The sequence below is a fragment of the Rhinolophus hipposideros genome (assembly GCF_964194185.1).
Source record: "Rhinolophus hipposideros genome assembly, chromosome: 5".
Taxonomy (NCBI): Eukaryota; Metazoa; Chordata; class Mammalia; order Chiroptera; family Rhinolophidae; genus Rhinolophus; species Rhinolophus hipposideros.
The window spans coordinates 90,552,862-90,579,725 of record NC_138051.1 but is presented as its reverse complement, the minus strand read 5'-3'; the positions used below and the strand labels follow the sequence as shown (position 1 = coordinate 90,579,725).

Sequence of the window (26,864 nt, the reverse complement as noted above, 5' to 3'; positions counted from 1 at the left end):
GTGAGACTCTGAGCGACTGTGGGAGCTGGCGGAGCTGTCTCAGCCCGTGCTATAGGGCTCTGCGTGGCCTGAGTTTACCATAGGTCACAGGCCTGCAGTTGGGAAGAAAAGCTGGATGTGAATGAAGGCAGCCATTCTCAACAGGAGCTAATTTTGCCCCCTCCCCCCCCCAGAAGACATCTGGAGAGTTTGGCCTGGCACAACTGGGGTGACGGGGTGCTCCTAACATTGAGGGAGTCGAGTCTCTGACACAGCCAAGCATCCCACAATGCACAGGACAGCCCCCACACAACAAAGAATTGTCCGGCTCAAAACAGCTACAGTGCCGAGGCTGAGAAAACCTGAGGTTAAGGTTAAGAAAGACTGGGACCAGCGAGGTCAGCTGGAGCCCAGGTCAGTCTCTGCAGAAGTTGCCTATGCCCTTCACCATGGAGCTACGCTAGCACCTGGACGAGACCTTGGAGAAGCTGAAGGAGGGGATTGGGCATTTACTGAGAAGCTGCAGGCTGCTGCCCCATGCAGCTGATGAGCAGCAGTGCACGTGAGCTGCAGCCATGCGTGGTGCCTGCACCAGCCTTCCGGGTGTAAAGGCTGCTGCCTCACTGCCACCTCCCCAATCTCCTGCTAATTTCTGTGGTGGCCAACCCTAATTTGGAACATAACAGAGAAGGGGACGCTAGGTAATATCATTCCAGCTTAGCTAAATTGACAGAGTACACACCCTCCCCAGTAGACCACGTGGAGCTCTGCTCACTAGCACTTTTTACTTAGGAAACGGCTTTCCTTACCTCACTCTCAACCTTGCCTGCACTTACATTGAACTTGGTATTTCAATTGCTTTAATCTGCAAACGCCAGGTGTGACTCAGATTGACAGTTGTGCACCAACATCTGTTCTTTCCTTCAGAAATAGAGTCATGGCTGGACAGACCACGTGTCCCTGAGTTAGATCTGGATGGGTCACTAGTTACTGTCAATATGACTGCAAGGACTAGCAGCTGTGCCAGCTCCAGCGCCAGGCCCTCAGACACGGGCTGGGCACTGTTCCGTGTGCTCCTTCCCACTTCCAGCTGGAACCCAAACATGGAGCCAGTTTCAACCATACACTGACAAGAGCTGAGTACAAGATGGTAAGATTCTGGAGGCTTTGAGGTGCAGAGAACCTTTATTTCAAGCATCTTTTTCCTTAAGGAGTTTTGAGTGAGCACATTAGTCACTTAGGTTGTCGATGATAAAGGCCAACCCAAATTCACATAAGCAGAAAAGGGACAACATATGCTCACATAATTGGTAAGTTTGGAGACATAGTTTCAGGCGTAGCTGGATGTAGGGGTTCAAATGATGTCATTGGGGCTCTCCAACTCCAGGGGCTTTCTGCAGAAGTCTAGGGAAGATGGCCTTGAGAAATTCCAGGCTCACAATTTCCTTATAGCTCATGATCCAGAAGACAGAAGTTTCTCTTTTCTACGTGTTTTTTTAATTATGCAGAGCAAATGCTGAATGATCCTGCTAGGGTCACAGGCTCACCCCTGAATCCATTGCTATGAACCCCAGAAGAAGAGAGATTGGAATAGGCCTGTAAAATTAGTAACTGCTACCGTCCAGTCAGGAATTTAAACAATAATGTCACTGGGGGCCAGAGGAAGGAAAATCATGCTCAATTGGGATAGTTATAAAAGGCTTCCCAGCAGAGGTGAGCTTTGAGCTGGGCATCGAAAGATTTAGAATTTAAAAATGGATAAAGAAGAAAATATGGTACTTTCATTCCTGACCATTTTCAAAGGCTCAAGCAGACTCACTAGCCCCGTGGGATGGACGGGATCCTGTTGTGTTGTTTTTCCCCCTTTGTCATTGGTTCAGGATGAGAAGCGTTTTGCTTTGAGCACCCAGTTCTTCCAGAGACTGACAAAAGAGGGGAAGAGTCTGGTTGTCAGGACACAAGTCTCCAACAACAGGCGCTCCCACCCACATGAAGCAAGAAGAAACACTGTGCTTCTCCATAACCTGAAGAAAGGTTGGTAAGCGTAATTGGCAGTTCCCTTAATCCGTGCAGAAAGCCTTGTTACATAAATAAATGATTCAAATACGAAGTGACTTACTGTAGGAAACAGGCATTTCTCCTTTTCGTTTTTCATGTTCCTAGGAAGCTTTCTTTCAGTTTGGAGTGGAATAGGCTTGTAATTTTAATACACATTTATTAATTCCAAAACTTTCCAGTGTTAGGATTTTAGGAATACGGTTTTTTGTGAAGTTTCAAATAGCTGAGTGGTTTTTCAAGCAATCAGGCAACCAGAGCATGGCTCATTTCTTCAGTACAGGGGTCAGTTCTTTGGGATGGAAATGTCCCTTTGGCCACGCAGGGTGCTCTTGACATTAAAGGATGGTGGTGATGATGACAATGTCATGAGCAGCCACCTCCACAGCAATCCAATAGCCCCTGTAAGAAATTAACCTTTCTGTTTGTTTCTGTTTGTTGTTTATATTATATTGTTTGCTTTACTCTTTTATTTGGTTGTTTATGGGTATCAGAGAAAAGTAGGGTTGTAGGTGTAGTTCTTCAAGAAACAGACTTTGAGGCAGATATTTATTGGGGTGTGCTATTGGCAACAACACCTGTAAGAGAGTGAAGGAAAGATGGGGCACAGAAAAAAGTTGAAGTTCAAAGCAGTTGCAAAAGAGACCTCAGCCCATCTCATGGGAAACTCTGAAGAGGAGATGGCCCTTCAGAGATTTATCGAACTGAGGCAAGAGGCGGAATGTCTTAGTCCTTTGGGTGTCTCGGCAACACATCACAGTAACCACCAAAGATGAACTGAAAGATTTGGGCTGATTGTGCTGAGACTCTCGGGATAGTTGAATGGCTACACCCAGGGTCTGGTAGTTAATCTCTGAGACCCAGAACCTACATTTTCTTTATTATATGTCCATAGAAATGAGCTTTTCTATGACAAAGCCACAAAGAACTAAATTCAGACAAGACTGATGAATACCTGGCAAATTGATTTGTTTACTATGAGACTATCCTTTTGCAGTGATTAAAATATTTGTGTTATTTACCTCTAGCATCTCTTTCCCCACGTCCAAGTTAAAACAGAAAGTGAGTGGGCTCCAAGAAATCTCTCTGTAAGAAAAATTTAAGGCATTCCACGTATTAGATGGAATGAGGAAGAAGCCGGAAATGTTTGTGATATGGTGAAGACAAATGTTTCTTCTCTCAACAACAAAAAAAGAGAAGTCTAGGAAAAACTCAAAAAGATACAAGAAAATCATGGTCTAAATAGCAGCAAACTAAAAGGAACCATGATTTTCAGTCATTGATGGAGTGTAATAAACAAAGAATTAATTAACCATGCTTCTGGGAACACTCTCCTTTGAGTCACCCAGGCGTTGTGTGACATCAGACTCAAGGGGAAGAAATGTGGTGCTAACAGAGTCCTTGGCTCCCCAGGGAACAAATCTGCCTACTCTAAATAATTTACACTCAATTTTTGGTTTTCAGCTCAGAATTAACCTGGAGACCAAGCAGAGAGACTTGTCATGGTTACAGAACAGAATGTAAAGCTGTCAATCAGAACAATGGAAAAGCATAGATCAAACTGACAGAACTGGAAAAGGGAACGTGGGGAAGCTGGTATCTTTATCTCACATTGTGTGGAGTTGAGAAATATTGTGTCAAGTTCATGGAATGAGAAATAGAATTCTAAGGACATTAGCCGAAGTTGTAACCAAAACAAGAATTAAACGTAATAGTATGACTGTCAAACTTTGGAAGAGAGAAGAAAAGTGAACGCAAAGTAAGTAAACTTTCATTTTCAGTATTGATAGACAATGTACAGTATTTACAAATTATGAAAGAGGGGAGTAAGCATATTATTTATGGTTATGGGGTAACCACCAGCAGACACAAAAACAAATGGTCAAGCGGTTGGCTTTGGGATGTGGTTGTGGGTGGCGGCAGTTTGAGGAGAGAAAATGTTATTTCTTCAGTATTTTATTTTTTTATCCAATATATGTATTCTTTTAAAATTTTGAAAAATGTACATAATTTAAAATCAGATAAAGCTCAATTATTAATCAGAAGGATGTTTGGCAGATATAGACTCAGCATGAGTCTCTTATATTCTAGGAAAACCCAGTGCAATTCCCCTCACCAGCAATGGAGAACACAGCTTCGGTGATCCCTCATTTCAGGACTTGTCTCCACCGAAAAGAGCTGGGTCCACACAGACACACTTAATTCAGTGGATTCCGTTTGTTTTTACCTACCACTCTTCTGTGTCCCAACAACATGAAGCAGTTTGAGTCATCTGACTTCTCCCACAGTAACCTGTTTTAATCCTCTGCTGTTCAAAATAGGGAATAATTGTGGCCACACATTAGGCTTTCTTGAAGAGCTTTAAAAATATATGAGTATCCTTGCCCAGACCCTACACCAGACCAATTAAATCAATGGCCCAGGCTTTGATATTAAAAACATAAATTCCTCAGGTGTTTCTATTGTATGCTTAGAGTGGAGAATCCTTGACCCAGTTGTCCAGTGTGTCACTCATCAGAGTATAGAAAACAATTCATGTCATGGTAACTCGCATCTCCTTCATCATTGCAGTCCTTGCAAGAGTGGTCATATTTCTTCACAACACAGCATTTGAACCTCCTGGCAAGTCCTCCGATCTTAAAACTCTCTCTCTTTGTTTCCCTGATCCGCCCTCTCCCTGGTTCTCTCCCTCTCTGCTCAGCCATCTCAGTCTACTTCATGGGACAGCCCTCTCTTGCCTTCTTGGGACTGTATTTTCTGTATTATTCAGGTTCTCTCAGGGATTTTAACTGCTTTCTAGGCCATAATTATCATCACACTGAGGATAGCTCCCACGTCTCACCTCTGTCCCCGATGTCCTTTCTGAACTCTACGACTGGGTCCTAATTGCCTACCAGACATTGCCACTTTGATATCTCACAGGTACTTCAAACAAAAGCTGCCCCCAAAGGGAACTCATCATCTATTGCCCAAAACCCTTTCTGCCGTATTTCTTGCTGTGTTGAATGGCACCAGTGATCTAACCCCATTCCATTACACAAACCCAAACTCCAGGAATTCCCTAGACACTTCCTGTTTCCTCCTCAGACCAACATCCATTTCATTCTGAGTCAATCCCCTTCTGCTTTATGTCCATGGCCCAGCTTGGGTCAGTCCCTCATCATCTCTTCCTTGGATGTCTGCAATGATCTCCTACCCAGTCACCCTGCATTAATCTTGTCCCCTTTCGATCCTTACTTTGATCCTTCCAAAGCACAAATATGACTGTGTCAATCTCCTGCTTAAAACCCTTCAATCGCTTCCTTATGGCCTTCCAAGTCCAAACTTAGAAAGGCCTACCAGGCACATAATAATGCAATCCTCCCTGCCTCTCCAGTTTCTGCACCTGTTCAGCACCACAAACAGATGCCTGTATATCTCACCACACTGAGCCCTGCCACCTCCACTCTCCATCCCTCTAACCTGCCTGCCTGCTTTCCCCTCAGTCTCCTGGGCATGGAATGCCCTCCCTCACTCAGCTATCTCCTACTCACACTTTAAAACTTTGCTCAGCCTTCACCATCTCCAAGTCACTTCCTGCTCCTCGGTGCCTACCCCATGGCTAGGGAAACAGTAGGGGTGCTCAAGAATACAATGCTTTGAATTTTGGAGAGGGAATAGAATTACTACATGAAGAAAGTGAAATAGAAAATTATAACTTATCTCTAATTCTCAAATACATTGACTTTAAAGGGAGCTTTAGAATGTACTCTAAAGAGCTCTGGGGGTCTCACAGAGCCCCTTCAAATACCCGCAGTGGGGATCTCTATTTTAAATGACTACGGTATACTTCCATTTCATCTATTTTATATGTTGGTCTTCTGAGAAAGGTCTAGTTTAAACAAAGTGTTTTGTGGCTAAGAAATATGTGAAAACCAATTATCTCAATTATTTAAATAATTAAAGGGAAGTGTAATTTTTATTTGATCCCCCCTACCTCAAAAAAGTTGTCAGGAATCTGTTTCTTTTTTAAGCAGAATAGCACAGAGATGTTTTCTAGTGGTTTTACTTAGTGTGTCTCAGTGACATACTGCCTTTTAAAATTTTTTTGGCTTTACAAAGAAATTATTATTATTTTCAATTGATAATACATGCTTATGGTAAAAAAAAGAAAAAGAAAAAAGAAATTCAGTGAAATATTAACTTCCCCACAAACACCCAACCCCCATCCTCCAGAGACAATACTGTAGCCGTCTCCAGTGTGTCATTCCAGAGATTTCCATGCAGGGGTCACTGCTCTGGTGCGCAGGAGACACATTGCCTAACTAGGGACAAGGGAAGGGCAAGCCTTCTAAACGCCACTGATGGTTTAATCATTACAAACTCAGAGTGGTCCCGGAAAGACACCTGACACTGCTATCCAATGACTGACAGGAAGAAGGGCTTCCCCTCAACTCTTCCAATGTCAAAATCATTTTTGGCAGACAACCTATCGCACTTCCTTGGCTCATATCCAAATACCCATTTAGGTCAGCTTTAATTTATTTACTTAATGTAGGGGGACATTTTTCTCCTAGTACTTTTATTTTGGAGGTGTTATCAGGAAATTACACTACTTCAAATGAGACGGTCTATAGGTACTTTCTGACTTTTTTTTTTAAACATCATTAATAGGTTTTATTTGTCACCATGAAAAGTCTGAACTTTAAACAGATTCTTGGATTGGGGTCTCATATCCATTAGTTTGTTCAGCTTTAGCACCTGCCTCATCCCCGGGAGCTTTTCCAGAACTGCTACCTTCACCACGAAGTTCCATGAGTTTTCCCAACTCAAACCTGGGCTTCTTCAGCGTTTTGACTTTTCTTACAAAGACATTGTGGAGCAGGTAAATAGATTGGCAAGCCTTTTCTGTCTTTTCCAATGCTGTCTGGAATTAATTTATTGACCACTTCTTTCAAGTTGTTCGTCTGCACCTCTCGGGTCATAATTTCCATCATCTTCTTCTAGATTTGGTGGACCTGTTGTATAAGGTCTTTGGAATGAGTATAAGGTCTTTGGAATCTGATTGTTGTGGGGTTTTTTGTGTTTTTTTTTTTTTGCAAAATCAACCCAGAACAGATGAAGCAAATACCCATCGGTAGTCTTGACATCAACATGAGCTTTCCTCACGGTCTGCCATTTTTTGACCATGGAGCACATTTTATCATGGGTAAGAACCATGCTGAGGAAATTCGGCAGGCAGTTTTTGCCCTGAGCATCCTCAGTAATTAGCTTGAATTTTCTAAAAGCAACTTCATCATTCTGCAGATCAGCTAGGCTCACTTCAAACACACGACCCTTGAGACCATCAGATGCGATTTTGTTTCTTTGAGTTCTCATGACTAGTGTTTTCCCAATATTTCTTATATTGAACAAAGTTGGTGCTTTCACAGCATACCAATATTTCTTAGCAAATAGGTCAACCACTTTCTGCTTGGCTCCCTTGTTGCCATCTTTCATGAGGCACTTGTTCCTGCTGATCACCAAAAGGGCCGGATTTTTTTTTTTTTTAAAGATGATTAGAGTAGGTAGTTGATATTTCAATAGATGGTGTTGGGACAATTGACTCTCAAATGGGAAATAAAAGAAAATTCCTACCTATCACCATCACAGAAATGAATTAAATATGTACTGAAGATCTAAATGGAGGGAGGGGGGAGTACTCTAAAATTATTAAAAGAAAATATGAGAACACCTTTATGAATTTTGGAGAGGAAAGGCTTTCTTTAAAAAAAAAATAAGACACACACACACAAAAAAAACTATAAATAAAGGTACATCTGATTACACCTAATTAAAAACCTTTTGTCAAAATAATACCATGAACAAGATTAAAAGACAAGAGATAGCCTGGGAGAAGATATTTACAAAACAGCTAGCAGACAGAGGATTATTATCTGGAATGTGTATAATTACCACAGAGCAGGTAGAAAAAGACATAGGACCCAAAGGAAAAAAGGCAAAGGATATGAACTGTGAATTTACCGAAGAGGAAATAAGAATAGGCAATGCATGTATGAAAACATATTCAACTTCATATACAATTAGGGAAGTGCAATTAAAACAATAATAAGATTTTTTTCTTTTGCCAGGTGTTATTGGCACAAATTTTTAAGTTTGAAAATATCAAATGTTGGCTAGGATGTGGGAAAACTGGTATTCTCATCCACTGTTGTCGAGAACATAAGTTGATACAGATGCTTTAGAGAGCAATTTGGCAGCATCTTGAAAATTTGAAAATGTGCCGCCCCTGCAACACAGCGATTTCATTTCTAGGTATTATTCTAGAGTTACTCCCACATGTGTGCACAAAGAGCCATGTGAAAAGATGTGTATTTGTGCGTAGTTTCCATGTAAATGTCCGCCACTAAGGTGAGTGGCTAAAAATACTGTTATCTGTAGTCAGTGGAATATTTGCTGCCTGTATTCGTTTGCTCAGGCTGCATGACAAAGGACCACAGACCGGGTGGCTGAAACCACAGATATATGTTGTCTCAGAGACTTGGAGCCTAGAAGTCCAAGATCAAGGTGTTTGGCAGGGTTGGTGTCTTCTGAGGCCTCTCTCGTTGGCTTGTAGATGGCCGTCTTCTCTCGGTGTCTTCTTCCAGCCGTCCCTCTGTGTGTGTCTGGGTCTTCATCTCTTCTGTAAGGACAGCAATCTTGTTGGATCAGAGCCCACCCTAATGGCCTTGTTTTAACCGAAGTGTCTCTTTAATGACCCTATCTCCAAATAGTCATATTCTGTGGCACCGAGGATTAGGACTTTAACGCGTGGATTGGGCTGTGTGGGGGCAAAAGGGGTACTATTCACTCCACAGCACTGCCCCTACAAGGATCGGGTGAGATCCACGCGGGACAACGCAGCCTCATCTCAGAAAACAATGCTGAGCTGAGAGGGCACGAGGCATAATGGTACATTCCACAGGTCACTGGTCAACACTGCGGGCGTGAAACACACTCAACACCTGCACAAATACCTTACGTATGCACAGTAGTCCCTCCTTAGCCAGGTCAATCATGGTCTGAAAATCTTAGATGGAAAATTCCAGAAATAAACAATTCATACGTTTTAAACTGTGTGCCGTTCTGAGTCCCACGAGGAAATCTCGCGAGTCCTGCGCAGTCCCACCCCAGAGCCCTGCGGCCCGTTAGTTACTTAGTAGCCATTTGGATGGTCCGATTGGCCGTGGGGGTATCGCAGTGCTTATGTTGCAGTAACCCTTCTTTTACTGAATAACACACCCAAAGCGCCAGAGTGGTGATGCCGGCAATTTGGCTCCGCCAAAGAGAAGCCGTGAAGTGTTTCCTCCCAGTGAACAGGTAAGCACGGATGTTTTAAGAGAGAAAGAGAGACCACCAAATTCACCTAATTTTTATTACGTTGTTTTAAAACACTGTTTTGTTTTATTCTTAGTTGTTGTCAGGCTCTTCCTGGGCCTGATTTATAACTTTACCTTTATCATAGCCATGTGTGTATAGTACACAATATAGTACCGTGTTTCCCCCGAAATAAGACCTAGCTGGACCATCATTTCTAATGCGTCTTTTAGAGCAAAAATTAACATAAGACCGGGTCTTATATAATATAATTTAACATAAGATAGGATCTTATATTAATTTTTGTTCCAAAAGACCCATTGGAGCTGATGGTCGGCTAGGTCTTATTTTGGGGGAAACACGGTGTATGTATAAGGTTTAGTGCTAGCTGTGGTCTCAGGCAGCCACTGGGGGTCTTGGAACGTAATGCCTGTGGATAAGGGGGAGACTACAATTCAATGTTCTGGGAGGGTCAGTTCAAACGCATGGGAGGTTGCCTCTATGTTGCTTGGTTAAACATGACTTTTGCTATCGTGTTTTATTTCTTTAAAAAATATTGGCAGAAATTACGGTAAATATGAATGGTTTCTAATTCTGAGTAGTAGAATATGGGAGTTTGGTTATTATATTCTTCGTATGTTTGTATATTCTTTGTATATTTTTCTCTATTATCTTAAAGAAGCTAAAAAAAAAAAGCAAAAGAATGACCAACTCATCCATTCCTCAGGATACTTTAAATTGATTTTTGGGTGAAGTCAAACCGTGAAGGAGCTGCAAAGTAGGACTCTACCTCCCTAGAAAAACATTGCTCCTTCTCCCTGCATGTTGGGGTCGTGCTACTGCAGGATGGGTTGGGGATCATTTCTGTGAACTTCCTTCTGAATTTATTATAGGAAGGTGGTTGGTGACCTTGGAGGCTGCCTCACATTCTTTCTCCCTTATGAGGACTCATCTATTCTGGAAATGTTGTCACGAGCTGACTAAAATCTTTTTAGATTGAAGAGGGGCATAAATAAATAAACGAGTACTATATCAAATGCAGTAGATTATTTCTCTGCTGGTGGATAACAGGCTCGTGCCTTTAGAAGGATGGCAACAACCTTTACTGAACTCCTACCATATGCCAGACACTCTGCTAGAGGCTTTAAATAGTTGTCATTTGAATTTGAATTTTCATAACCTATGAAGCAGGCTAAAAGGAACAATGACTTTAAGTAACTCATCCAAAGTCACATAGTAAGTGACTAAACCAGGCTAACTTCCAATTATGATAGAATATTTTGAGGACAAAATATGTGGGAAGCCGTAGTGTTTTATGATTGTACAGGGAATGAAAGAGGAGAGGAGACAAGTTTCTGTTAATTTGTTGAGAATCTACTTCCAGGGCAATAATCCTATGGGCCAAAGATTTTTCATCCCAATTTTGACATGAAGAGACTATAGAACTCAGAGACATGAAAAAAAAAAAAAGTTTGCTCAAGATGACACAATAAATGAATCTATGAGGCAAGTCTATTTTTAGAATGAGAGAAAAGGTTCAAGGTAGTGTCCCGTAGTATTAGTTTGTAGGGCTGTCACAACAAAGTACCACAGACTGGGGGCTTAAAAACAGAAACTTGTTCTCTCATAGTCTGGAGGCTGGAAGTCTGGGGTCAAGGTTTTGTTAGGGTTGGTTTCTTTCTTTTTTTTTTTTTTTCTTTTGCGGCCTCTCTCCTCGGTTTGTAGATGATTGTCTCTTCCCTGTGTCTTCCCATAAGCTTGTTTATAAGGACACAAGTCATATTGGATTACAGCCCACACTAATGACCTTTTTAAATTTTTTTTAACTTAATTACTTCTTCAAAGACTCTGTCTCCAAATACAGTCACATTCTGAGGTACTGGGGCTTAGGACTTCAACATATGAATTTCAGGGGGACACAAGTCAGCCCCTAACACCCATCATTCATGGTTGGGTTAAGCCCACACTACAGAGGAACAAGATGTTTTTAGGAAGCTTCTGTGATCTGGAGAGCTGGTAGTCAAAGAAAAAGAGAGAGAGAAGAGAAGAGAAGAAAAAAGAAAGAGAGAGAGAGAGAGAGAGAGAGAGAGAGAGAGAGAGAGAGAGAGAGAGAAAGAGCCCGAAGTCATAGATCTCTAGAGGGATGATTAGGGCAAAAGCTGCCCTTTTCCTAATGAATAATTCCTTATGAAGTAGTCTTCATTTCAATTAATTCACATTGCATCCAACTTTAGTTATGCCACTGTTAAAGTGTTCAAACACAGCTGAGAAAAGAGAAACTATTTCTTCACTACATGAATGAAATCATCGAATACTCAGATAAAAACAACTTGTGTCTCCTACGCAAATTTAACACCAGACTTGAAAAGGACAATCAAGTGTCAGCTTGAATTGGTGATTCTCTTTGTCATAAAGTGATCTATTTGGGGTGGTGGGAGTGGTCTTCCCTCTTCCCCAAACTAAATGGAATGATTTCTTATTTCCTGGGTATATAAATCTTACAGGAAAACTCTTCTACTTTGCTAAACAATCAAGTGATTCAGTGACTATTTGCAAAGGACGAGAGTCTTTCTTGCAAGTGATCTATGTCTCTTTTGAGATCATTCAGCAGGAAAGAAAATCTTGCCCCCACCACTTCATTTAAAAAAAAAATCTCCATTTCGGAAGTAACACGTGGCTTGGGACACTGTTGTTCCTCACTTCTATTGAGTTTCTTTCTTGGCGCGTATTGAGTCTCACAGTTTTAATTATCACTTATATACAGATGATATTCAAATTTACACTTCATTTCCAGCCCTTTCAGATGATGTCACCCTTTGCCTTGCCCCAAATTTGGCTCATGTTTTGTCTTGGATGAGCCACAATTTTCTCTGATTGAATATGGATGAGATGGAGGATTTGCTGTCTAGTTGTAAATAAACTCTAAACACATTGGAGTTAATTTACCTCATTGATATCCTGCCCCTCCAGTTAAGAGCAAGGGTGTTCAGTGACTGACTCTGTATTATTCTCCTTCTTTCATCAGAGATGACTTGGCCAAGGGATTAATCTTTACAAAATTATCTAAAGATATGTGACAGTTTCATCACTCCCAATTTTGGCCAGAATTCTGGTTATCTCACAGCTGAAATTCTGCCATGATCTTTGCAAAGGCCTCCAATAAACCTCCTGTTCACGGTCTACTTGGAATATGGTTGCCCTTTGGCCTTGCTCTGTGTACACAATCCCAGGACACATTTCCCTTCAGGCAGCTGTGCTAGTTTCTTGTGCACTGAATAAAATGTTATTTGTCAAGATCTTGGCCGGATTCTCTGCTTTCACATAAACTAGCTTTTGAAATGATTTAAAATTATGGTCTCTCCTTTTCAAGACGTGCTTGCTGTTTTGTTTGGGGATGTGGTTGAAGATGTACCCTGCAGAGTACCTTGATACTTATAGAATGTGCTATCTTAAACAAAAATTGTATTTGAAAACACTCAGAATATTTCATTATAATCATTAGCCTATGAGAACCTGGCACATAATAAACGAAAAGCACTCAATAAATACTCATCGGAATAAAGACTGGGTAAATGAATTTATAATCCTTTGACCCATTTGTGGGTTTTGCTGCTGTAGTTATTTATAATGTATTTTATCTACCTCTTAGATTATTATGTAACTGTGTCTGTGTCATTATTATTTCAACTAGAACATATTAGAAGTCTCCATTAACATAACTGAAAGGTATAAAATAGAATGTTTGGAGTTGTCAATTAGCCAATTTGTCTTGTGTTGCTTTTTTCATTATTTCAGTGCAGCTAACAGTTCATTCAGCACATTTTAATTAAAAACAAACATATGTGGGTCTGCTAAGAACTCTAGTGTCTAGTAGTGTAGTTAGACAGCGATAGCAAATATTTCTAGCAGTGACCATATGATATCTTCCATTCATCTCAGCAATAATGCTCCAAATCTAATTATTGGAAGGATGGCAGCTGCACTCAGTTAGGCTTTTCTTTATTTTTACCGAGGTGTATTTTTTCAGCCTGTTATATTGTAGAAAATCAGCTGCTGCTGGAGTCTTTTCCAAGGCTGAAATCTCAGCATCTATAGGACTTTCTCCAGTTGCTTTCCATGTGACACTACCCATTTGTTCCTGCCATGTACCTTCTGGCCTGAAGATGTTCCAAGGAAAAGTATAGTCTACTGACAAGATCTCCTTGTCTGTTTATACAAATATGTTAGGTACATTATTGTGCTGAAGGTATAACCATGGAGCAGGAGTCGCCAGGGAAGCTTTGTAGAATGATGTGGTATTATTCGCGTGAAGTCCCATTTCCAAGGTCTGGTCTCGGCTTGGCGGACTCAGAAGCGTGATTCTATCAGTGTCAATAGAGTAGCTCAGTTTCTTACTAACTGAGGACACAGAGGAGAATGTATTCATTTAAAATGAGAATTATAACAACTAAAAAATATTCACTTATACCAAATGTTCCTCTAGTGAAATATTTGAGAACAGGGAGGCTGGAGTCTGACCATTGGGATTAAATCCTGTTGGTGCTGCTCACTAGCTATGTGACCTAAGTGTGGCAGCCAGACTTTAATGGGCTCCGTGAGCCCTGCCTCCTAGCAGTTACAGCTTGGTGTCACTCCCGTCTCGACAGGTGGGTGGGACCTGTGATGTGAATCTAACCCATGGAAGGTAGCAAAGGGTCACTTGTAATTTTGCTGAGCCATGAATTTGAGTCATAGGCTTGTGGGTAGGAGTGAGTGTCTCAGCTAGTGAGTGATCCTAGCTGACCACCAGCTGAACAAGCACTGCTTTGTTCTCTACTAATAGTTCCTCAGGCAGTGAATTTTAGGATGTGATTTTTTAAAATGTTTTTCTCCTTTGTAAACACACACAGAGCTCTGAAAAATATCAACTGATTGCTAGTCTTAGTGATAGAAATGAAGAGAAAACAAAGAGGCCTGAGAAAGAGATCCCCCACCCAGTAATAGAAATTTCAAAGAACGGAATGTCATAGGCTCTGACAGGATGGCTTTATAAAGTGAGAACAGTCAGCAGATGCAGTCCCAAAACCAGGGAGCCCAATTGATTAAGCTATTTTGGTGAGGACTCTGACCAGACATGGTAGTCTGTGAAGTCATTAAAGCCTTAGGCATCCTTCATATTTTTCAGTTTAAATATACTGCATTTTGGGAGGAAAGACAAGTTCACACATAAAAGTAACCATCATAGGAAGATACTCAGGTTCTCATAGGAAGATACTCAGTCTCTCAGTGCGTCACTTTCCTCATCTGTGGAATGTAGATAATAAAAGAACCTATCTTATTCCGTGAACATGAAGACTAAGTGAATCAGTGCATGTGTTTAGAACAGTGTCTGCACATAGTACTCAGTAAGTGTTTGCTCTTGACTATTATTATTGTTTATTATTATTATTATTATTAATTACTATTGTCATAGGCTTTGGTTGTATTCTTCACTCTGATGAAAATGCTAAGAAAAAGTTTAAACAAGGTCACCAAGAGTAACCGGGTGTTTGGTTGGGAACACTGCTCATATGATAAGAGACTTCATCCATTAGAATTCTTATAGTGTAGAAACTGGAGACTTGCATACTAGCATTTGCAGTCTATATTGGCCTGTGCTCCATTAGTCAGTGGCTATTTTTTTTTCTTGTTATTTCACGAATAAATTTTAATGTATTCAATTTTCCCCATAAACTGTTTATTTACTGCATTCATATGAATGCAATATGGCAAAAACATTTACATGGCTGGAATCTTTTGAAATCTACTAGTGCATTTCTCTTGCTTTTCATTCTCTTCATTTCTGGTGAGAAAATTCATTTTTTCTCTACGTGCTTTTGAATTTACTCTTACTTCTCAGGCATGCAGCATCAGCCTCAGTCAAAAGGCTGATGTAGAGTGATTAAGAATCTGGCCTGGGGTTGGCCAGAATAGGTGTGAGCATTTCCAAGCCCTTCACAAAGGGTTACTTTGCAATTTGGATGGGGAGTCTCAGCACTATGCCTGGCACTCAGGAAGCACTCAGTGAGCGGGAACTGGGATGATTCCTTTCATTAGTATTTCTCTATATTGTTGTTACAATGTTCCTTCTCGAGCTGAGAGATTTAGCCTCCTGGGTCCCTGAATGACTGTGTGGAGGAAGCCACTTAGCAACCAGGATCACCCCTGTCAAACTGTTTCCTAGGCAAGAAGTAAACTTCTATTGTGGTTAACCTTTAAACCTGGGATTTCCGTATTGTAGCAGCTAGCTTGTTAGGCACCGTGTATCATCACCTTAACCAATATGGTCAGTCAATATTGCAAGAAGGTCACTAACCTTCATGCTGTCCTTTCCACTTCTGCAGACTTCAGAGGCCTTGAACTATGGTAGAAAGTATCTGCTACATAGCTTATTTACTCTCTATATCTACCAGTCTGTCAATTCTTCTCCTTTCATGGAAATGTCCTGCTTCCCCTGTCAGACAATATCATTGGTATTAATTTAAGGGTGCAAGAAACATGACTTTCTTTTATTTAATTTCTTTCTTGAGTACCCATGTTACTGCCATAGCAGAAAAGGATTCTAGTTAATGTGGGGTTTCCCTAATTTATTTTGGAGTTGCATCTAAGTTCTGGGTTGTGGGGATGGGCCTCTGGTTTTCAATGTCATCATCTGATGTAGGTATCCTCATTTCTGTTTGGTATTTCATTGTCAGTTAACTGTAGGGTTTTTCACTCATTCTTTACTGTAAGGAGGCCTCCCTCCATTGGTCCAAGTCTCAGTATTTTCATGACCCTTATATGTACATACGGATAAAGAAGCTTTTGTGACAGTCCAAGGCATATGGGAATCTGTCTGTGGGTCAAAAAGAAAGCTACAAAAAGAAAGCCTCTTGAGGGCAGGAACTGTATCCTGACCATATCCTGATACCCTGTACAGCAAATCCAGTTTTCCTTTTTAAGTACTGTATTTGTTGCTGCCATTAAATGATAAAGAATAGTCAATGGGCCCTAGAAACAGGAAGAAAAGATTCCCAATCACTTTTGAAACAGTAACTTCAAGTATGGAAAGGCACTGTTATGGGCTAAATTGTGTCTCCTCCAAATTCAAGTCTTGAAGCCCGAACCCCCAGTACCTCAGAATGGGACTGCATTTAGAGATAGGGTCTTTAAAGAGGTAAGTTAGACCGCGGTTACTAGGGTGGGCCCCACTCCAGTATAATAGGTGTTCTTAAAAGAAGAGATTGGGATAGACACACACAGAGGGAAGATCATGTGAAGACATAGGGAGTCCCTTTAATCTCCGGCAGTGGCTGCCAAGACCAAAAGAAGGCAGCGCTATATTTTGTCAGTGTAGAACTGAGATGCATCTTCAATTCTATCCTGAAGAAAGCTTTTTAAAAAGTCACAGTATGTAAATTTGTTTCTCAATATGCAAATTTGAACACATTACTTCTGCTTCGAGCCATATTGGAATAACCAGGACTACTTGTTTTCTTCCTGCTGTAAACAATTAAAAGACTGACCAAAAATATATATACAATTATTTTTAGACATTGAACAGAAAGAGTATAATCCCTGAGAGAAGGGAAATGAAACAAGGTGAAAGAACCAACAGGGCGCTACAAACTAAAATATTCGCAGCATTCACAATTATTTGGAAGACAATGGAGTTCCACTTAGTCAGTGTGGAGAAATCTTTCTGAGCCCAGTATTAGTTATCCACGTCTGCTGTGACAATTTACTAGACATTTCACGGTTTAAAACAACATGTATTGTCTTACAGTTCTGTAGGTCAGAAGTCTGACACAGGTTTCACTGGGCTGAGGTCAAGGTATTGGCATGGTGCATTCCTTTATGGAAGCTCCAGGACATAAATGGTTTCTTTGCTTTTTTCACCTTCTAGAGGCCACCCATTTTCCTTGGACTCATGGCCCCTTTCCTCCCCCTTGAAAGCCAACAAAACTGAGCTGAGTCCTTTTCATGCTCGAATTTCCTGGTTCTCTCTTCTGCCTCCCTCTTCAGTTTAAGGATCCTTGGGCCCACCTGGATAATCCAGGGTAATCTTCCTATTTTAAAATCAGCTGATTGACCCCTTTAATTTCAGCGGCTACCTTAATTCCCCTTTGTAACCTAATAAATTCCTACATTCCAGAGATTAGGATGTGAACATTTTGGGGAGGCCATTATTCTGCTTACTAAAACCACTGAGGCCTTTAGTAAATACCTCAGAACAGTGATTCCATAGTGGTAGAGATAAACTAGACCTAAAGTAATGGATACTCTAGGCCCAGCCAGCACAGTTTGAAAATAAATGCAAGAAAATTAAACTGATCCACAGTATATTAATGCTTGCCAAAATAAACTTCTATATGCTTTAAAGGAAGACCACAAAATCCAGACACAAAACAGTGTGAGGTTTATAATCACAATCAAAAGTTACGAGACATTCAAAGAAGCAGGAAGCCATGATTCATAACTAGGATGAAAATTGATCAATAGACACAGAACCAAAAATGACAGCGATAATTGAATTATCAAACAAAGACTTTAAAGAGCTCCTATAAATATGCTCAAGAAATCAAAAGAAATTATGATCGTCACGAGGAGAGAAATGCGATCTATAAAAAAAGAAATGAAGGAATTACAATAGAACCAAATGAAATGAAAAATTCACAGGATAAATTTAACAAGAGATTGGACACTACAGAAGAAAAGGTGAGTGAACTTGAGGAAATTGCAAAAGAAACTGTTTAGACTGAAACGCATAAGGGAAAAAAAGAAGATGAAAAGAGTTTTAGACTTGTGGGACAAGATCAAGTGGTCTAATGAATATGAAACGGGAGACTCAGAAAAGGGGGAAGAGAAAATCTATTTGAAGAAATAATGGCCAAAATTCCCCCAAATTTAAGGAAAACTGTCAAGTATAGATCCAAGAGGCTTTAATGAATCCCAAGCAGAAAAAAATACAAATAAAACACATCGCAGTACCTCATAATCACATTGCTGAAAAACGGGGATTAAAAAAAAAGTCCTTATGAGTAGCCAGAGAGGGAAAGACACATTACATTACAAAGACAAGGATTTCAACAGACTTCTTGTCAAGAACAACACAAGTCAGAAAATAAAAATGCTCTGTCATCATGTCGAAGGGGAAAAAATTGTTAAAGTAGAATTCTATACCCAGAAAAAAAGAACTTTCAAAAATGAAAGCAAAACAAGACTTTCCATCCAGGAAACCTACCCTATAAGAAATGTTAAAAGAAGCTTTACAGGCTGAAATAAAATGATTCCAATTGGAAATTTGAATGCACATAAAGGAAAGAACACTGGAAGTGGTGAATGGGCGTGTAAATATAAAGTATGTTTTTGTTTAATATTTTCTTTTAAAAGGAATTGAATATTTAAGGCAAAAATAATAACAAAGTATTGTGAAGCTTAACTATGTATATAGAAGTAAAATGTATGGCAACAATTGCGTAAAGGACCTAAGGGGAGAAATGGAAGTATACTATCGCAGGGTTCTTAGGTTATATATTAAGATAGATGTTATTTGAAAGTAGACCGTGATGTTAAAGATGCATGTTGTGAACTCTATGTTTCACCAAAAAATAAAGCAGGTGGATATAGATAATAAGCCAGCAGAGAGAAAATAAAATCTAAAAAATACTGCATCCAAAGGAAAGCATGAAATGGGGGTGTGGGGGGAGCAGATAACAAAGTAGGAAACAAAATGTAAGGTGGTAGACTTAAATCCAAGCATATCAGTTACTACCTTAAATAAAAACACTTTAATTAAAAGCCAGAGACTTTTAATTGAAGTCAGACTGGCTAAGAAAGCAAGATCCAATTAAACATTGCCTATAAGAAATCTAATTTAAATGTAAAGACACAGTTAGGTTAAAATAAAGGAATGGAAGAAGGTATGCTATACAAACATGAATCACAAGAAAGCTGGAGTGGCTATATTCATGTCAGAAAAGGTGAATTTTGTGATAAAGAATATAACCAGAGATAAAGAAAGACAATTCGCAATGATAAAAAAAATCCATTCGTTAAGAAAATAAAGCAGTCCTAAATGTGTAGCTACCTATTCATAGAACTTCAAAATACAGAAAGCAAGCACTGAAAGAACTGAGAAAAAAATTTCAAATCCACAGTTATGAGTGATTTCAAAGCTAAACATGTGTTTTTCTTTCAACAAATAGTGTTGGGAAAACTGAATATCCACATGTAAAAGAACCACGTTAGACCCTAATTTTATACCATATACAAAAATTAACTCAAAATGGATGAAAGACCTATACTTAAGAGCTAAAAACTATAAAACGCTAAAGAAAACATAGAGAAAATACTTCATGGCGTTGGATTAGATGGTGATTTTATGGATATAACATCTAAAGCACAGGCAAAAAAAAAAGGGAAAAAATAGATAAATAGGTCTACATCAAAATTAAAAAGTTCTGTGCATGAAAGGATACTACCTATCAACAGAGTGAAATGTCAATGCACGATATGGAAGAAAATGTTGCAAATCATATATTTGATAAGGGATTACTATCCAGAATATATAAAGAGCTCTTACAACTCAACAGTAAAAAACAAACAACCAGATCGATTCTTTTAACATGAGGTTCCTAGAGCAGGAAAATTCATAGAGACAGAAAGAGGTTGCCAAGGGCTCGGGGTGTGGGAATGGGGAGTTAGTGATTAATGGGGATCGAGTTTCCTATGAGGAAGACAGAGAGTCTAGGGATGGTTGTTGGTCATGGTTGCACAACAATGAGAATGGACTCAGTGCCACTGAACTGTGCACTTTAAAATGGGTAAGACGGTCAATCTTGTATTTCGTGTATGTTACCTCAATTAAAAGAAACAGAGGAGGAGGAGGCAGAGAAGGAGGAGAAAGATAAAAGGATTGGGAAGAAAACCTCAGTATGTTTTTGAGATGATTCCATTTTCTTTCTTTTTCTCGTATTGCAGCCTGGCCCAGGGCCTTGCAAGAGCGCTCCTGTGTGCTAGCACTCAGTGGCCAAGTGGGCCTGTGGGTGTGTAGGCTGCCATGTGAACGAGTTTTGTCCTACTTCCCAGTTTGATTGAGGGGAAGGCACTTCAGCAAAGTGTTTAAGCAGGAAGGAGAAATTACCAGCACTGTTATTTTCTCTTCACACAGCCTCAAGATTCAAGCTAAGCTATCGTGATCCTTTTCCCTCAGTTCCTCTAAAAATACTCATTTCCCTTGTGGGTGCCATGGAGAAAGGACTTGGGCTGGTTCCTGATGGAGCCACTGGCATCCTGGTCTGTCCAGGCTCTTGCAGTGATAAAGGACCCTCCCTCCAGAGCCTCTGTTAATCCTCGGGTGCTCCTCGCCAAGGCAGGGGTCGGGCCAGATCCCACTCGTGGACACGGACTTGCTTTCTGAATGACTGAATACGTTATTAATTGCTCCAATCACTAACAGACCCCATGGAGAGTCAATTCACCGTGGTCACGATGCAAATCCGACACCAAAGTGGTGCTTCACATAGAGCGACAGAACTCGGGCATTCACATAATAAATTTTTAAATGAGAATAACAATAAAAATGACAACCACCATTTGGCTGATATTTGAGGTACTTTTCACATATTGACTTATTTAATTCTCACAATAATGCTCTGAGGCAGGTTTTATGACTATTCTCATTTCACAGGTGAGGAAACGCAAGCTCAGAGAGGCAAAGTAACTTTCCCAGGCACCCTTGTCCGTACATTTTTTTATTCCTTTCTCTTGACAACTACTTTTACCACAGGGTGTTCCACTGAGAAGCAGACTAATTTGAGACTTGCTCTGTGTTGCTATAGTATTCAAATTATTTTGCTAGCAAGCCACGGGAAACCAACTCAAAATTTGCTGAAGCAAGTATGGGAATTTATTAGCGGTATAACCAAGACAATCAGACGTATTCTGTTTCAGGCACAGCTGTATCCCAGGGACCAAATGGTGGCACAAGTTGTCCCTCTCTCCCTCCTTTTCTTACACACACACACAAACACACACACACACACACACACACACACACTTTTCCACCTCTAGAGTTTGTTTGCCTCTCTGCTGACATGGCTAAACTAACTAGCATCAGGCCTTCATCCAAAAGTTTAAAGTCTGGAAGAAAGAGAGGACTTCTTTATTCCTCAAGAATCCCAGCCTGAATCCTGGGATTGAGTCTTACGGACCTGCCTTGAATCACCTAACATCCCGAAACCAATCACTGGGGTCAAGTGGCAGGGAGCCTTCGAATGACCTGGCCTGAGCCAACTGCCCATCTTCAGGTCCGGGAGTCTGCCTCCACTTCAACCATGAATCAAGAGTGAGAAAAACAAATTGAGATTATCTGTTATTATCTGAAGGAACAAGAGTACATGCAGGACAGACAAAAATAACAGACATTCACTGCTGCTGCCAGGAAAGCAGTCAACAGCGGACATTGGATATCACCTGACCTCAAGGTGGGAATATAGCGAATCTCTGTGTCCTTGAATGGGATGTCCAGTGGCCTGTATTTTCCCTAGAAAGCTGGCCAAGCAAAGTCCTTGTAAAGATTGTAACAGCTTTGAATTCATGACTCATGCATCACTCAAGAAACTGAATCACTGCCATATTTTCACTTTTATTTTGATCTTCATTTATTCATTCAAGAACTATTAATGGAGCGCCAACTACTACATGTGAGAACCGTGGAATACAGAGGTGGATTGGCATCATGACCCTAGCTCACCTTCCAGAGAGGGGCTTAATGTCCATTGCCATTTAATATCGATTTACATGACTATGTAAATCATATGAAGCTTTTGCATATAACGTTGGATTTTCCTGTAACACTATGGATAGAATTTCAAAAAGTAGCAAGTAGTCAATGCATGTTTGCTGATTGATTATATAATGGTAGAGATTATTCTTCTGTATTATTATTTTTTCTCTATTGTTTACCTGTTCCTAGACCAGTCAGATCACTAGGGAGGGAAACTTAACCAGCTGTGTTCCCAAGAATAATGACGTGATGCTGTTCCTTGTACATGGTGGAAATTGAAATTATTTGCTATGGGAACCCCATGTCTATTAATCATTTGTGTGGTGCTGAGCGTGTGTGAGAAAGGGAAGTCTCGAAACTGCCTTTCTTCCCTTTCTGTATTTTTGCTCCCTTTGATCTAGAATTTTAATCTTATTGGGTTAAATTATTTCTGGAAAGGTGTTCAAAGACTTTCAAGCATCTCTGCTTTTTTTAATGTTAGCTTCTTTGTGTTGTTTTTTTCCTAATTATTCCAAATATAGTATAACCGTGAAAGCAGGAAAAAAAACATTTTATGTTCTTGAATTTGATTTCGTATTCACAGCTTCCACTTAGTACCTCACTTGATATTAGGTTAATTTCGATGTCATTTTCAAGGTGCCCACCAGGATTATAGTCATTTCAATACAATTTAGGAAATAAGCTGGTTCATTTGACTTAAACACAGGACCTCAACATCTGTTTATACGCTGCTCAAAGCTCCTATGATAGTTATTGTAGAGCTGGGCTACTGTGCATTATTTAATATATTAATTCATTGATCAAATATTTATTGAACACTTACTATGTGTCAGGTACTACATTAGACATCAGAATACTGCACAAACCAGATAAAGTTCTGCTCTCGAGGAGTTTTCATTGTAGAGGGGGAAATAGATAATTAATACATAAATAGGTTTGTATTACCATGTGCTATGAAAAGATGTAAAGCAGGGTATGGGGTAGAGTCAGAGCAGGGATTCTTAGATTGGGGGAAGGTGTATTAGTCTTCTCAGGCTGCCGTAACAAAATACCACAGACAAGGTGACTGGAACAGCAGAAATTTATTTTCTCTCAACTCTGGAGGTGAGAAGTCCAAACTCAAGGTGTCAGCAGGTGTGATTTCTTCTGAAGCCTCTGTCTGTGGCTTGCAGATGGCCTCTTCTTGCTGTGTGTTTGCCTAGTTGTCTCTCTGTACATGCACACGTCTGGTCTCTCTCTCTCCCCTAATCTTCTATTCTTATAAGGATACCAGTTGTATCAGATTAGGGCCCATCCAAACGAGCCCATTTCAATTTAGTCATCTCTTTAAAGGCCTTATCTCCGAATACAGTCACATTCTGAGGTACTGAGGGTTAGAACTTCAACATCTGGATTTGGGAGGACGTAGTTTAGTTCCTAACGGGGTCAGAGTAACAGGGGATAAGAGAAGGTCTCTCTGAGGAGGGGTGACATCTGAACAGAGATCTGAATAAGGGAACACGTCACCTGGGGCAAGAGTGCTTCTGGCAGCGAGAACAGTGAGTACAGGGTTGGGCTGAAGTATGGAGGAGATCTTGGTGGTCGGAGTCCGGTACGGTAGGCAAGGATGGCACAGCTTGAGGCGAGGCCAGCTCATGGGGAACGGTGGAGGCATGGGGGCACTGAACTTTCTTCTGAATGTCAGAGGAAGTCATAGGAGTATTTTGAGGAAGGCAGGGACATAGTCTCCCATGTTTTTAAAGGATAATTTTTAATTTTACAACATATTTTGGGTAGGCTCCCAAGAATTCAGGGGGAAGATCATACTGATGATGAAACCCAGAAAAGTTTCTTGGAATAGTTAAAATGCAGACCCCAGAAATTATTCTCCAATGATTTTCTAGGAATTCATTCCCTGGAAAGTTCAGGTATCAGCTAAGAATTATTTGGAATACTGGATTACTGCTGAGGTTTCTCCTGCCAAATTCAATGACGCTGAGTTTATGACAAGAGAAATATCTGGCTCAATTTGCATATGTGGAAGAACACCCTTTTCTTGAAGAAAAGGTTATGATGATTTGGTCTGTCGTAATTTATTTATAAGGAGTAATGTTAAATGACATCACTTGGGACAACTTGAGTCAGGGCAAACTCTGAGGTGGCTTTTCTATCTTTGACAAATGCCATCTCTAGACTTACATAAAGTAACAAGAGAGTGAATAATGATCACTTTGTGAGTTTTGAGCAACTTGTGTCAAAGGATAGGGATCTCCACAAAGCGGTTCATATGCTTCCTACCTAGACCCCTTTCTGAGTTGACCAAAGTCTGGGCTTTCTAAATCCCCACTGCAGGAAGCCTGCACTGCATTGGATCATACCACCAACCATCAAGATATTTCTTAAGTTGCTGAAAACGATCATGTCCATTTTGACAGAGTAATTACACTCAGATGCAAGCAACATACTCAATAGAAAACAGTCATTGACTAGATTGGTAGTCATTTTTATGGGAACTTGTAAACACAAGCCATCAATTTTTCCCTCTTGAATCTCCATTAAATGTTACTGAGGGCTGCCTTCCAGCATCTGTAAAGAGTTTCCTCATATAGAAGAATACTATAATGATCTCTCTCTCTCTCTCTCTCTCTCTCTCTCTCTCTCTCTCTCTCTCTCTCTCTCTCTCTCTCTCTCTCACACACACACACACACACACACACACAGAGAAATTTTCAACTGTAACATCTTGATTAGAGTTAGTAAAATGTTAGATCAGTTACATTTGAAAAATAATAAAGACTTTTTCAGTCTTCTTTTTGAAACATAGTATCTGTTTTATGAAGGAGGAGATGGTAAATAGAAAATACATTTAACTTCTATATGCCACAGAAATCGTTTAGAGATAACTGAAAACAACTTTAAAATGAATATGAAAGCTTCCCTTACCCCCACAGGGAGAGAAATGGACTAACCTATTCTGGTAAAATAATTAGAATTATACATGCAGGAATAAAGTCTTATATCTTATATCTTACTAAAAGATATAATCTAATATGGATTTCTGAATCTAAACAGTGTTTAGACCGTTCCTCTAAAGATTGTCTTCAGGCACCTGAAGAAACCAAATGCCCTCGCATGACAACATGTTTTTCGAGTTTTGTCACTGAAGGATAGAATGCAAAGCATAAGCCAGACTGTCTGAGTCAAGTTCTCAGTATTTTGAAGCTATCCTTGATGGCTGAATTAAAAGGGTAGCGCAGCAGTAATGTTGTTTCATTTGCTTTAATAAGCAAAGTTAGAGATTATTTATGATAACACAGTCATCAGCGGAATGAGTTCCTGTGCATTCTGAAAGCGTGAAGCCTCACTTTGAGTCTTACTATTAAGTCCTTGCTGTGAAGGGGTGGCAAGTGTTATTAAGTTGTTAGATTAGCAAGGTTCTACTGCATTTTCGCTTTAAGCCAGAGTGCTTTCACAGCTGAGCTGTAATGCTCTGAAAATGCCTACATAACAAGATCCAGACGTGGAGTTGAATCCCAAATGGTAAACGGCCAAAGGCATTTATACACCATTACTTTGCTGAAGCCATAAAAAGTCAGCACGTCTGAAAAGACACTATGCCTAAATCCAAAAGCATAGAGGAAGCCGACACAGGAAATAGGTGGCTCTTTCAATAATAACACACCTCTACAGGGTAGAAAGGTAGTTCTGTCTGCTAGAGAATACCAGCATGAACCCAATGCCTTCTTAGGAAGACAAATAGAAAGAATGAACCTAAATTATCCTATTGATGACTAAATGTTACCTTTAGCTCTCCAGAGTCCATGCTTGGAACAGAATTTCAAGGAATCACATTTAGTTAGCCTGCTGGCCAAGAGGGACTTGCATACTTGAGTAAACACAAGGTTTCCTAATAAACTGCCTTTCTTAGAAATCTCAAGTACTAACATCCTTAAATTCAGGAAAATTTGAATTTCTCAGAGAGGCAGGAAAAGGGATCAAGTTGCAGAACAATAGAGCTAGAAAGAAAACCCTCATGCACCTTAGGGCAGAGAGCTAAAGGAGTTAGAGAAATTACATTTCAGAGAAAATACATTTCAGTTGCCAACCTATGCTCTAGTTTTCAAAGGTGCCTGGACCCATGACTAGGTTGAATCTTGTACAAGGCCAGATTGCCTGGCTCGATTCAAAGTAGTCTGTGATGTTCATTTGTTATGTGATTGAAGCCTTTGACAGAGGTGCAGAGAACTGTTAAGACCTGGCCCTTAGCTTGAAGAGGCAGGGAGTGACCACGCACACCGGCAGCAAAGGGACAGCATGGTGGTGGGGGTTTAGGGATAGGTTTTAATGAAGTTAGGAAGGGTTTAGTGATTTGTGACTGGGATCAGAAAGGTCATTTTTCCCTTTGCTTGGTTACTCAAGGTAGCTTATCAGAAAGGTTTGGTGCAGGGCCAGTGATGCAAAAACTCTTGAAGTTACAGTATCAAGAGTGTGGGTTCTAGAAAGATGAATGAAACTGATTCGCAACTACCTTAGCAGAATCCAGAGTCATACAGTGGGGAAGGGGCTACTGTTTCCTAGAAGGATGAATGGTGACATTTGATTGACTATTGTTGCAAGCTTCTAGATGTAAAAATGAAATGAAACCTTTACCCGTGACCCAAAGTAGCAATCATTGTTTTAATAATACATATAAGCTCCATGACTCCTTTTGGTGCTAACGGTTCTGCTG

General features: G+C 40.2%; 1 pseudogene across 1 annotated transcript in view; it reads right to left on the bottom strand.

Moving 5' to 3' along the window:
• Nucleotides 1-6,718: 6,718 nt before the first annotated feature.
• Nucleotides 6,719-26,864, bottom strand: part of LOC308497921 (small ribosomal subunit protein eS1-like) — a 32,676-nt pseudogene continuing 12,530 nt past the window's right edge. The window contains exon 2 of the transcript in view: nt 6,719-7,525. The product of the transcript in view is annotated as a small ribosomal subunit protein eS1-like (transcript). The remainder of the gene's footprint in view (nt 7,526-26,864) is intronic.